The sequence below is a fragment of the Mytilus trossulus genome, chromosome 5 (assembly GCF_036588685.1).
Source record: "Mytilus trossulus isolate FHL-02 chromosome 5, PNRI_Mtr1.1.1.hap1, whole genome shotgun sequence".
NCBI classification, from domain to species: Eukaryota; Metazoa; Mollusca; class Bivalvia; order Mytilida; family Mytilidae; genus Mytilus; species Mytilus trossulus.
This window is the reverse complement of record NC_086377.1, coordinates 27617128-27630333: the sequence shown is the minus strand read 5'-3', so window position 1 is coordinate 27630333 and position 13206 is coordinate 27617128. Positions and strand designations below refer to the sequence as shown.

The following is a 13206-nucleotide window of genomic DNA, read 5'->3' as shown; positions in this document are numbered from 1 at the left end:
GGTCTCTTAATTTCATGAGTCTTTAGGATAAAAAAAGATCTTTACAAGTCATTTTTATATTAAATGTATTATCACACCTTTTTATGCTCGATTTAAGATCTAAATTTTATTGTTAAAAAAGGCTAGCTGTTGTCAAATAAATTTTGTGAGCAGTTTTAATACCGAGGGTGTGTCTTATTTTGTGAGTTTTCATTGGTTTGGAGTTTTTAGACCCTTCATTGTTGACCAGTGGAAAACTTCCCGCCGAAGTGTTTCAAATAGCACTTTGTCTTCAAACGAACAAGATGGACACATGCAGTTTACAGAAGCAAAATATTTGATTTGAACTGTTCGTGAAACCACACATACTCAAGGTAGATATTAACCCCTTGGTATTTTCCCAGATTATTTTCATTATTAAAAATATGGATCAAAACACGACTTTTGAAATCTTTTTCGAAAAATTAAGATATGATATAGAAGACTATCTGATGAAATTTAATAAGTTGGCTCGTGTTCATTGATCGTCCTGAATATGCATGAAATATTTGCCACTGGACACCAAGTAACCAACAATCAATCGTGTTCATTGACATCGGAATAAATAAAAAAAATTAAACTAGAGCATGCACTGGTTACTACAAAACAAGTGCCTGAGTCGATGCTGTAGCAAGTATCGTGATGTTTGAAAAGGTTGCACCAACTGAAAATGCAGATGGCATATTTTTGCTCAACTATCGATAGCAAAGATTTGAAAATATTTATTTTACTTTTTCGTATTTTACTGATACATGGAATTATATTTCAAGTTTACAGTTTTCAAGTTTATAGTAGATGCAGTCTATTTGTATTTTATAAAGATGATAAAGCCATAATTCAAAAAGTAGAAGACTTGATTCTCCATTATATTGTCCTTGGTCCTCGATTTACTTACAGCCGTTTTGGTGGTAATAAATTTTATGTACATGGTTTAATCTCAATTGTTTTAACACTTTTTTCACGTTTTTGTTATTGATCTGAGTAAAGTTCAGTTACATAATTTTTTTGCAGTATGTCCTTTGTCAGTAGATATTTTTCTGCACAGCCAGTTACTAAAGTGTGAAATGAGTAGATTGTTGCGTAACACCTATATGGTCATGTGATCAAAAGGTTAGAATTTGAACCGATATATGGTCGTGTGGGGCCATGGTCGTGTCGTCAATAGGTTAGAATTAGAAGCCAAATCAGTTTAAATTGATTTTTACTTGGACAAAGACCTAGGTATTTTTATGCCCCACCTACGATGGTCCACTGAACATAGAAAATGAAAGTGCAAAGTTCAGGTTAAAGTTTTTGGTCAAGGTAGTTTTTGATGAAGTTAAACTGAGTCACATCTACTTGAAACTTAGTACACATGTTCCCTATGATATGATCTTTCTAATTTTAATGCCAAATTATAGTTTTGATCCCAATTTCATGGTCCACTGAACATAGAAAATGAAAGTGCAAAGTTCAGGTTAAAGTTTTTGGTCAAGGTAGTTTTTGATGAAGTTAAAGTCACATCTACTTGAAACTTAGTACACATGTTCCCTATGATATGATCTTATTAATTTTAATTTCAAATTAAAGTTTTGACCCCAATTACACGGTCCACTGAACATGGAAAATTATAGTGTGAGTGGGGCATCCGTGTACTATGGACACATTCTTGTTTCATTAGAATATTAGGGGACATGAAATATGTTTGAAAGAATTTTAAGGCAATTAATTGATTCAATGTGATCTGTGTTGGATTTTAGATTTTAAAAGTTCCAGAAAATTACTTTTGGAGAATTGAATGATTTCACTAATTTTTCATGTTGCATGTGAAATTACAATATGATGACTTTACCCCACAGTGGCGGATCCAGAGGGGGGGTTCCGGGGGTCCGCACCCCCCCTTTATTTTGGCCGATCAATGCATTTGAATCGGGACATATGTTTGCACCCCCCCTGCACCCCCCCTTTGCCCTGGGCTAGCACCCCCCCTTTCGAAAATTCCTGCATCCGCCACTGCCCCATTTCTTTAAGTTTATTGATTTATTAGAGTTCTTATGTTTTCAAGCTTTTACTCTTGTATAAACATCATCGAACTGTAACTATAAGTTCTGTAACCATGGTAAAATTCATGATTGATTGTGGGTGCATAACCCCCTGTGGCAAATATATCATGCATTTCAAGTTGAAAGATCCATGTAACTTGACCAGGTATTGCTTCCAAATAGTATCTACCTACAACAACAGGAATAGGGGACACATTCATGTATATGTCTAGGAGACTGACAGTGTACCAACTGAATTTGTTGGCAATACCTTCTGAATACATTTTTTATATAAAAGTTAATTACATTTAGTTTTTCAGAGAATTTACAAGACTATTATCCACAAAATGCAACAGTCTTATTTTGATGAATTGTTGAACCAGAGAATTGTGAAGACTTACAGACACCTAGACTGTATAGTCAACATAACAATGATTAGAGAATCAGACTACAGTGAACATTACAATGATTAGAAAATCAGACTAGAGTCAATATTACAATGATTAGAGAATCAGACTATAGTCAACATTACAATGATTAGAAAATCAGCCAGCTGCATTTCATCAATCAGTTTATGATGAAGCTTTACAGCATTGGAAATGATTACTCAGGTATGTATTGGTTAAAATTTTGAGGTTTGTTTTATAGGATAATAGTGGTGTTTAATTTTATCTTTCTTGAAATAAATATATTAGAAATGAGGTGAAATATGGCATTGATTAAAGGAGATGTACCAAGGAAAACATGTGACTGAATAAACATTTTATTAAAAAAGGATGAACAATACAGTTTTGAGTTTCAATCCTTTCATATATTAAAATAAAATGATATTTTGTAGGGACCAAACAACTGAGCAGAAAGAAGAACCATATGACCTTGAAGAGTAAGCAATGTATTAAGTATATTTGGGGTTACCAAAGAGTATGGTAAGAACCTCATCTTAAATTATACTTGGTGAGTATTCTTATTGTTGGTTAAATATTAAGCATCATTATGGAAAATGGGGGATCAAGGGTATACACCAACAAGACAGTGACCAAAGGAAAATAAATAACCAAAACCATCTAGAGGTTTCAACTATAGTCTGATGTTTATACAATACGTGAACTTGTAAATCATCCAAAGTCTAAAATATTTGTGAATAAAATGAACAGACTGACAAATAACTTACATACACACAAATATCTGACCTAAGCACATGAGCATGTTGCAGGGTGAAATTTTTTTTTTAAATAAAGCTTGAGCCTGTTTTGTGCAATGCCTAACCATTTAACGACAAAATTTCATACAGAAAACTTTTCAAATTGAGGGGTTTCAAATTTTAAATAAGCCAATTTATGGTTTAAAAAAATAATGGAAATCTTGACTCCCCAACAAGAGAAAAATGTCACTCTTATCATTGAGGAAAATGGACACTACCTGAATGGTCTTTATTATTAATTCAGTTGCTCTGGTCATTTTTGAAAATTTAACAATGTAAGTAAATATGGAGTTGTTTGATCAATGGGAGATAAATCTGACCACATGGAATAATTCTGAAAACTTAAAGAGGGGTCCTGATCCCGAAATCCCGGGCTTAAAAACACAAAATCCTGAGCTCCTGAAATTTAAATAAATTTAGATCCTGACATCAAGAAATTAAAAAAAAAAAAAACTTATCCTGAAGGGGTCAATCCCTAAATCCTGTGCTTTAAAATACCAGATTCCTGAGTCCCAATATAGGTCCTATCCCCCTCACATATATAATTGATAACTAAGATAAAAGAAATACAGAAATTGTTTTGCCTTTTGCCATGCTTACAATCAACAAAAGATTTTTTTCTTCATTTTTCAAAATAAATTCCAAGACTAAGATGTAGGATGCCATTCTTCTAACAAAATACCACAGCATGGAGACCCTAATCAGCACACTAAAATGTCCAAACGTGTGTCCTACATCTTGAAATAAATATAATTTTATAAATGTTCAAGTATCTTCAAAAACTTTTTTTACTCATTTCTACTCTGTTGAGACAATTTCACTAGCACTGCACTTTGACTTTGACTAAGACAAACACAATGTTGATTGAAGTTGAATGGTACTAGTGACAACTTTGTTGGAGACACGGAAAGCATTTCGTCATTGTTAGTAGTTTTATGGGCTTTCACCTCTTGAGTCACAAAGAACCTTATATACGTTAGTTCCATTGAAATGTTATATGCATTGTCAATGCTAAACATTTGATTGACTTTGACTGATTTTTTTTTTAGTTTCGTCAGAGTGTAAATGAGTTTGAACCAAATTTATTGTTGATAGCAAGGCTTATGGTTTGCACAATAGAATATGCCTTTTACACAATGAGCTCAGTGGTGAATCCAGGGGTGGGGGGGGGGGTCTGGAATTTGGAACCCCCCTTTTTTTTGGCCCATCAATGCATTTGAATGGGAGCATATAGTTGGACCCCCCTTTTAATCTGGGTTGGGAACCCCCCTTTTTTGGGGCCTATCAATGCATTTGAATGGGAGCATATAGTTTGACTCCCCCACCCCTCCCCCCCTTTACTCTGGGTTGGGAACCCCCCTTTTTAAAATGGCTGGATCCTCCCCTGGAGCTTGTCACTTTCACTCAAAAAACATTAAAGAAACCATCAAATTCCTAAGCTTAGGTAGGAGCTTCAAATTGTTATAAAAATTACTTAATTATCATTATCTTGTGTATTTTAGGCACCTTCTGCTTAAAAAAAAATACATTTAGATAATTTACCACTTAAAGAGGCATTTGCAATGATTTAGATAAACAATAACAGCACTTTGATTTTTTTATAAATATTAATAAAAGTGGAATAATGAAGAAATGACTTGTAATTATTAACAGTCATTTTTATAGTTAATCACAGAATCCATTTTTAGGCAAAAACATAACAAACAAATAACTATTGTGGAAATAACGGCCACAGTTCACTTAGAATGACGAGGTCTGACATGATTACAGAATGCCGACATGCTAGTTTTAACTGACAAATCTGTGCACCATTGGTAGCAATGGATGCTCAAGTTCCTCCAGGTTTAATTCTAAAGAGAACGAGGGTTATGATCCCCAAATACGTCGGGTCTTATTCGCATCACCCCCTGGTTTCAGGGGAGTAAAGATTAACATTTTTTATATTATAAAACACTGAATACATAGGCCATACTATGTATCATTAACAGTCAAGCTCGAACTGGTACCAATTCAGAACCGGCCACTCAGGGTAGACATGAGATGGTCTCAACAGAACTTCCTGCGGTACCGCAGGAAAGTAAAAACCTAATATGATCCGACGTACAATTACGGGAAACGATCATAACCCCTTAATCTTGCCAGATCCCGACATCCTTTTTGACTGTGACGAATGATTTTATTACAAAACAATGTACAATTAGAATCGAGTAATTAAAATAAATGCTGCATGATTTTTATCCAATAAAGTCAAAAGTTAAATGCATCTAGGCGAAGAACTAATACCAGGTATTGGTAATTCCATTTTCACACTGAATGTGTCTAAATATTTAGATAAAGGTGGTAGCCATTCATGAAAATTAGCATTGACATAATAATTATAGTTTTCGAACGTATCATTCAGCTAGTAAATCCATCGGCTTGATTGTCTCCTCTGTTTTGTCCAAAATGTTATGAATCCGGCATGTTCTGGTCATTCTGAAAAGATAAATAAAACAGCAGCAGACACAAGAATTGTTATTAGATGGCAGATTGCAAGGGGAGGTGGGTGGGTTTTTGAAACTTTTACATATCTACAAGATTGGCTAGTGCAATGTAATGCTGACGAGTCATGTGACGTTGATTGGCGGGAAACAAGAACCGGATCCGAATGAGGCAATAATCATTTCTCTTTAATTAAATTGGTTTATCTTATAAAAGCGATAAACCGTATTAATCACAGAATCCATTTTTAGGCAAAAACATAACAAACAAATAACTATTGTGGAAATAACGGCCACAGTTCACTTAGAATGACGAGGTCTGACATGATTACAGAATGCCGACATGCTAGTTTTAACTGACAAATCTGTGCACCATTGGTAGCAATGGATGCTCAAGTTCCTCCAGGTTTAATTCTAAAGAGAACGAGGGTTATGATCCCCAAATACGTCGGGTCTTATTCGCATCACCCCCTGGTTTCAGGGGAGTAAAGATTAACATTTTTTATATTATAAAACACTGAATACATAGGCCATACTATGTATCATTAACAGTCAAGCTCGAACTGGTACCAATTCAGAACCGGCCACTCAGGGTAGACATGAGATGGTCTCAACAGAACTTCCTGCGGTACCGCAGGAAAGTAAAAACCTAATATGATCCGACGTACAATTACGGGAAACGATCATAACCCCTTAATCTTGCCACTTGAGTGTGTCTATACACACTCACCAGAATCCCCCCCCCCCTTTTCCCCCTTTTCCTACAACCTAAAGGTCCATTTAGGTGAACTAGCTAAGAAGGCATTATTCTTTGTTAATATGTTTGAATCTTAGACAATCATATTTTTCCTTTTGTAATAGCTTTGTTATAAAGGTGCTGTTTTTGAAGATATCACTTCTTTCGATGTATTATCCATGTTATATATATATATATATTTATCATCATAAAACGCATTGTTTTAGCAGTAATACATCCACTGATAAACCGATCATGAATTACCAATGGGTTTACTAAAAGAGTTATCTCGCCTTAACCGGCTTAGTTGAACAAAATGTATTCTAAAGCACATATGTTTGGAACTTGTTAAATATTTCTAAGAGATATAATGCGATAAATCAGGAAGTTTCTTCATAAAAATAAACAGTATAATCAATAAAACTGAACATCTGTGTATACATTCGGAGATTTGGGTAATAACTAGATTGATTGGTCACTGGAAAAGTACAATGCAAGATGGTGGTATGCCATAAATCTACTCAATTGCTTTGTTAATCTGTAATATGCACTAATATTAGTTTTCCATTTTCAATTTTATTATCCTCTACAAAGTTTACGAAAATACATTACCTGTATATATAATAAGTGCTATCCTATGCAATCATATCAATCAATACATAGAAAGTACCACATATCCTGTACTAACATGACTAAAATTGGCAATCACATGCATTCCTAGTAGTACTTAAAATTCGGATACAGCTAAGCAGTATGTGCCGCTTTTTTTGGAAAGTTCAAACTTGAATAGTTTTACGTCTAATATATTTTGTGACCTAAAAGAACGAGGTACTAGAGTAAAATTCCATGGTATTACTTTAAGTAATGGATAGTTGATTTATTCCGACTAGAATTAAAAAGATTGTGTCCATCAGCTTCTAGATAAGAATGCTAAATGTTCCCTTTGATAGAAGGAAATAGATCAAGAGTATTTGAAATAAATTTAAAAATTCATCGAGTTTCCCATCTGGATAATATGCGTGTTCGTTTGTAAAAGTCCATTACAGTAACTTATATACCGCATATTTGTTTTGTTTCTAAAAATAGATGTGGGGAAGCCCATAGTTCGTGCCGACATGTAAAATAAATATGATAGTAAAATACAAACGTATTAAAACATCAATGTTCACATATCTGAGTTAGATAAGACAATCAAAAATAATCTAAACAATACATGTACATGAATCATGTGTATATATACAATAACATTATCGCACTTCAAAGTATAGAGGATGTTGTGTACCATGCTCTGTCTGCTGCTTCGTGAGTTATAAAGTAATTTGATAATTGTGTGAATAGTGCACATAATTCTCTTATTTTCTCTTAAGTTGACTTGTTGGTAAACTAATTGTCCTGTCCATGAGCATAAGTAAGCTATTTGAAACCTATAGACTATTGCTTGTATAACTATATTTGCTTGTATCACTATATGAACTATATTTACGCAAGTCAGAAAATTTAGGGTCGGGCTTGGTATGTAGGATTCAACAACGTAAACATGAGCTCTGCAAATCTCTCACAAGTTCAACTGACGTGATATTTCATATCAAAATCAAATATCAAATTTAATATAAGCATATTTTACAACAGGAACACATGCATAATGTAAATAGCTAGGCAAACATGCAAAAATTAAAACAAGCAAGCTAACAAGAAAATAAACGCAAATTGAAAAGTATAAATAAAAACATGTAACTGCAGAGAAGCTCCCTCGTGTAAATAGAATTGGTATGATTCAATTAGACAACTCTTCACAGTAGAACAAACGGCAAATAAAATAATAACAAAAAGTCATTTTACTGCCTTCAACAATGAGCAGACTGCCCATGCCACATTAACTATAATTATTAGTAGTCACTTTTCTGCCTTCATTTATGAGCAGAGCCCATGCCACATTAACTATAATTAGTCACTTTTCTGCCTTCATTTATGAGCAGGGCCCATATACTGCATTAATATCAACAAGTCAGTGTACTGCCGTCAACAATGAGCAGAGCCCAAGTCGCATTAATAACATTTAGTCACTTTTCTGCCTACAACAATGAGCAGTGCCAATACTGCATTAAACGAAGTCATTGTACTGCATTCAACAATGAGCAGAGCCCATGATACTGCATTAAAGAGTAATTAAAAACCAAAAAGAAAAATGTTAAACAAGTCAAACGAGAAAACAGTAGGCATAATTTATGTACATTTTTTTTTTTTTTTATATAGTAATGCCGATTTAAGTGTATCAAACAGTTTAGGAAATATTTAAGACTGTACATGTTCAAAGGATTTCCACTTGTAAATATTTTAATCTAAGCCATCGACTCTGATGGATTTAATCTAAAACTATCGCGTCATCCGCCACAAAATTTCTATAGTGTATTTCATCTATTACACGTCAGCTGAGCCATCTAACACATAGTGTAAAATTGTGTATAATAGTGGTAGAATCTATGAAGTAAATAAAGATGAGGAATTTGCACTTATTGCCCTCGTGTGTATCTTGTGTGTAATAAGGTGCGTCTTCAAAACGACTGCATGGTTATATTATTTATGTACTTAAAGCAGGCATGTAAAAAAGGCCACGAATTAAATATATGACATCAAATTATAATAATAAATAATCCTTTCAGTAATCTTATCTTATTCCTAATGAGATACATATCAATTAGAATAATTATACACCACAAAACATCAACTTTTTTTTTTTTTTTTTTTTTTTTTTTATATATATAAATTCAACATACCGAGGTTAAAGCTTGACGAAATCTGCAAACCGCTGGAAACAGGTAGTGAATTCTTTGGATCAGTGGTTTTTCTTCTTTTAAATCGTGTTTTCCTTACAAGTGCATCTTGTGCTGTGTGGAATTCTAAACGGGGGCTCCTGGTGTGAAGATTTTGTTCTGCCATTAAATTGATCACCGGTCAATGAGCCACTGACAAATTGGAAGCTGTCCCTGTCATTCGAGCATTGTATAACTTTTACGAAGATACATTATTAAATGTTCTAATAATCTCACAAACATAAACATGTCGAAAGAAGCTGGATGTGTTCCTCGTGTTGATGACTCGGTTGATGGCATCGGATCGTGTGGTGACAGTTCGGTTTACCTTTTAATATCGTCGTTTGCTGACCCTTGCAAATGAAAATCCTTTCTTGGAGAATTGTCTTGTCTCTACGATAGTTTCATTTCAAAATAATAGAATATGATATGCGGATGTCAAAGATATTTTACGATTGCATTTTTTGAAACTTTTACATATCTACAAGATTGGCTAGTGCAATGTAATGCTGACGAGTCATGTGACGTTGATTGGCGGGAAACAAGAACCGGATCCGAATGAGGCAATAATCATTTCTCTTTAATTAAATTGGTTTATCTTATAAAAGCGATAAACCGTATTAAATTGGTAAAAATGATCTGAAAAGCATTGCTGATTTCATATTTTTTTCCAAAACCACAATTCAACCTCATTTTGGTCTGTATGCATACAACATTTAATAAGAACCATTGTAGTAGATGGTTGCTCAGCTTGGTCAGATAATAAAAAGGACAGAATGTCAAAATAAAACGGTTTTGCCAACAAAAAATATTATTTCAGTGGTAAAACTCAAATGTTTTTGCTTCAATTTTTTACTCACTTGAGTGCAATTATTTGCAAAGTACAAATCTTATACAAAAGAATTATGTCTGAGACAACAACCCAACCAAAGAGCAAAAAAACAGCCGAATCAACTAATGACTCTTCAACTCAGCAAGAAAATCCAGCATCTGGAGGCAGGCTTCAGCTGACCCCTACACAAAAATGTTCACTAGGTCAGTGAAAGTGGATGTCATACTAAACTCAAACATATATTAAAATGAACTGAAATTAAAAAACCTATGAGACTAACAAGGTCCAGAGGCTTCTAACAAGGGACAGGTGCAAAAATGCAGTGGGTTAAACATGTTTTGAGAGATCTCAACCCACACTTATACATCTATGAGCCAATGTAGAAAAAACAAACACAGCAATTTGAACCGTAAAACTCATTAAAAAAAAGTCTGTGTCCAACTTCAGAAAAGGTAACAAAAGAAACAGACTAATAATTTGTGTATTTTTACAACATTTACAAAGCTAAATTTTGTGGGAAAATAAAGTAAAAGTTAAATTAAAAAAGAAATATTTAATTTTGAAATTTACTTCAAAGGAAAGAAAATAAAGTTTAATTGATTTTATTCTTATATGTGTAATGTTGTATATGTATTTATATTTCATTTCAGAGTTCAACAACAGATTATTAATTCTATAATTTTGATTTTTGCAGATTGCAGCAGTGGGATGTTACAGTCATAGACGTTAGATAGACTCCGTTGTACTAGGCCAGGGAGGGTAGCGCAGAGTTTCCGCAGCACTATACAATAGTAGCAAGATCACTCTACCATGAGCTTGTTAAAGGGCCCTTTTGATGAAAGTGACAACAACGTTCTCCACGACACTACAGATTTGTTTTTGCAGATGCAGCCGAGAGGATGTTTCAGTCATGGACTCATTTGATGGAAGTGACACCAACATTCTCAAACACTAATAATTTACAAATTTGTTTTTGTTGTAGATGCAACCTCAGTCATACACCCTAGAGTTTGGCTATGTTGTGACAGAAGAAGAGTGGCATATAGACTTCTGTATGTCCATTTTTATGGAAGTGACAAATTACTAATCTTTCTTCTTATATCCATTTCAGAGTTCTTACAAAGATGCATAGGTATAAAATATTTGTTATTTTTTGTCTTTTGGTGTATTTTTGTCAATGAGTTAAAACCCAAAGAACAGTACATCGATCAGAAGTAATAAGTTTGACTAGTGTAATTTGAGAGAGAACACTCTGGAACACAAAAAATATCCTACCTCATAAAAATTTAACACGACATCTTATTTTCACCTTTTTTCATTGAAGCAGCACACAGTGTAGTCAAGAATGTATGCATGTCCTTGAACTTCTAGAAATACAATACCTCTAATAGTTAAAACAGTCTTGTATGATGGTCAACAAGAGCTACATAAAAAAAAGGAAGATACCAGAGTTAAATTAAAAAAATATGTATTTAATTATTGAAATTTACCTCAGAAAATAAAATAAAGTTTAATTGATTTTTTTCTTATATGTGTAATGTTGTATATGAATTTTTATTTCATTTCAGAGTTCAACAACAGATTATTAATTCTATTATTTTGTTTTTCGCAGATTGCAGCAGTGGGATGTTACAGTCATAGACGTTGGATAGACTCCGTTGTACTAGGCCAGGGAGGGTAGCGCAGAGTTTCCGCAGCACTATACAATAGTAACAAGATCACTCTACCATGAGCTTGTTAAAGGGCCCGTTTGATGAAAGTGACAACAACGTTCTCCACGACACTACAGATTTGTTTTTGCAGATGCAGCCGAGAGGATGTTTCAGTCATGGACTCATTTGATGGAAGTGACACCAACATTCTCAAACACTAATAATTTACAAATTTGTTTTTGTTGTAGATGCAACCTCAGTCATACACCCTAGAGTTTGGCTATGTTGTGACAGAAGAAGAGTGGCATGTAGATTTCTTTTATGGAAGTGCAAATAACTAATCTTTTTTCTTCATATCTATTTCAGAGTTCTTACGAAGATGTATAGGTATGCAGTATTTATTATTTTTGTCTCTGTGTATTTTTGTCAATGAGGTAAAACCACAGAACAAATCAATCAGAAGTATTAACTGGTGTAATTTGAGAACACCCTGGAACACGAGAAATATCCTACCTCACAAAATTTAACATGAGACATCTTGTTTTCACCTTTTTTCAAGGAAGCAGCACACAGTGTAATCATGAAGGTATCCATGTCCTGGAACATCTGGGAATAGCATATCTCTAATAGTATTTTTACTACTATCCTCAAAATTCAAACAAAACAGTCAGATATTTTGATCAACAAGAGGTACAATCTCAAACCATGTGGTGAAAAAAGACAACACATAACCAAAAAAAGTGACGGAAAATTGTCTACACTGACAACAAAATATTATACAGCAACAACCCATTCAAAGAAGAGATTCTCAAGCACCAATTCAACCAAAGACCAGGGATGAACTCCAGCACTGAGCACCAACCAAAACAAAGAACAGACATGAACTAGGGCAAAAAGCACCAACCCAACCAAAGACCTAAGAGGTTTTCAGGCACCATGCAACCAACTCAACTAAATAGCCAGGGATGATCTCAGACACCATGCACCAACCTTTCCAAAGATCAGGGATGCTTTCAGGCACAACAACCTTACCAAAGACCAGGAATGATCTGACACCAAGCACCAACCAAAACAAAAAAAAGGGTGATCTCAGACACCACAGAATGTTAGCAAGTATTTGATATGTTAACTTATCTACTACTTGTGTAAGTAAAATGTTTTTTTTTCATTCTGTGCTGCATTTATTCTATCAAAAATTGTCAAAATGCAACATGAAATTTTTATGTGTTTTTCATCTCTTTCTTCAAAATGTTTTACACTTTATTAGTCCAATGGAATTTTCAAAAAATAATTAGTAAATAATTTCTTTAGTAATTTTTTTTTTATTGGAAATGTTAATTTACTTTAATCAAAGAATATGAAAATAAATGTTCAAACCTTTTTCATGCATAACCAAATTAATAAATGTGTTAAATAAAAGATTACAAATAAAAAATTTCTATATTTTTTTTTAGAA

The 13206-nt window shown here is 33.7% G+C and overlaps 1 long non-coding RNA gene across 2 annotated transcripts; it reads left to right on the top strand.

The window, feature by feature from the left end:
* Window positions 1-214: 214 nt before the first annotated feature.
* On the top strand, window positions 215-12279 carry LOC134718717 (uncharacterized). Of its 2 annotated transcripts, XR_010107423.1 has the most exons (5): window positions 215-353; window positions 2360-2650; window positions 2878-2993; window positions 11210-11230; window positions 12117-12279. It is a non-coding gene; the product is annotated as an uncharacterized LOC134718717 (long non-coding RNA). The 2 variants fall into 2 exon arrangements; XR_010107422.1 differs by lacking the exon at window positions 11210-11230.
* Window positions 12280-13206: the final 927 nt, after the last annotated feature.